This window comes from Ceratina calcarata, unplaced genomic scaffold (genome assembly GCF_001652005.2).
Source record: "Ceratina calcarata isolate Rehan_Ccalc_2016 unplaced genomic scaffold, ASM165200v1 scaffold211.2, whole genome shotgun sequence".
NCBI lineage: Eukaryota > Metazoa > Arthropoda > Insecta > Hymenoptera > Apidae > Ceratina > Ceratina calcarata.
This window is the reverse complement of record NW_017142786.1, coordinates 963724-964936: the sequence shown is the minus strand read 5'-3', so window position 1 is coordinate 964936 and position 1213 is coordinate 963724. Positions and strand designations below refer to the sequence as shown.

The window sequence follows — 1213 nt, the reverse complement described above, 5'->3', positions numbered from 1 at the left end:
CTTCACTTGGGAAAAAATAATTTATCCATTATTATTTGTACATTTGCCCAAAAGCAGTCAAAATGACTTCCTTGGGTAATCTAGTGTTAAAAAGGAATATCCTTTGGTGTTCTTTTATCACTCCAAAACCTGATCAAACTTTAATATTTCTGAATCATAGCCGTTTGTGTCTTTCAGTAATCAGTAGTGATTGGGCATGAAGGGTCAATTAGTTGGCCAGCACGATCACCTAATCTAAATAAATCCATTGGATTTTTATTTGTTGGGCCACCTGAAATATTTGGTTTACAATGCACCAGTAAACGATGTTGAAGTACTGCGATATTGTATTCAAGAATGTTTTCAGTGAATTCAAACGACACTTGGTACTTCTGAACAAATGAGAAGATCTATGATGCGGTGGAATTTGGAAGTCTGTATTCAAACCGAAGATGGCTACTTCGAACAATTTTTATGAAAATAATAGGTTTCACATAAAAACGGCTATAATTCAGAAACAAGGTTGTGTCGGGCATATACAGGGTTTGTATTTTGTGTTTGTATACCTGTATATCCATATGAACTTTGTTTCTTAATTCTTTTTTTTATTAGAATCTATCCCCGAAGTTATGCCCACATATTTTGAAACATCTTGTACTTCATTGTCCCAAGCTGAACGAAGAATAGCTTTATTTATATGAAAAATATAGTCGCAATATCGTTGCCACGTTATAAGAACTCGCGTTATACAGGAGATCTGTTGTAGTGGGTACTTCACTACAGGGTATTTCTGAAAATGTGGTCATAACTGCTGGTATACATTCAGTATGGTAGAATAAGAAAAACAGTTCATACTAATATACATTATATGCCCGACATGAACTTTTTCCAAATTATAGCCATTTTTGTCTTCTAGTAAAATGGTAACACATGTCTGTACGTGAATGTACTCTTACACTGCTTGTAACATCAACACGTGGTCGCAGTGTTCACCAATTATCATTATAAGTTTAATATTATATTTTAAGTTATGTGCGAATATATCAGGGATCTAAATGAGAATCTCGTGATATAATAAACTGATTAACACTAGAAAGACTGAAACTTAGTATATACCTATATTGCCCAAAAACAATCAAAATGACTGCATTGTGAAAGAATAATGTGTAAAGAAATTTGTCTAAAATTAATTTTTAATATTTTTTATATTATTTGTAGTCATGTAACAAGTTAT

General features: G+C 32.3%; 1 protein-coding gene across 2 annotated transcripts in view; it reads right to left on the bottom strand.

Annotated features, from left to right (window-relative positions):
- The window catches only part of LOC108622207 (mucin-5AC-like), a 15911-nt gene that overhangs the window by 12566 nt on the left and 2132 nt on the right, over positions 1 to 1213 (bottom strand). The window lies entirely within an intron of this gene.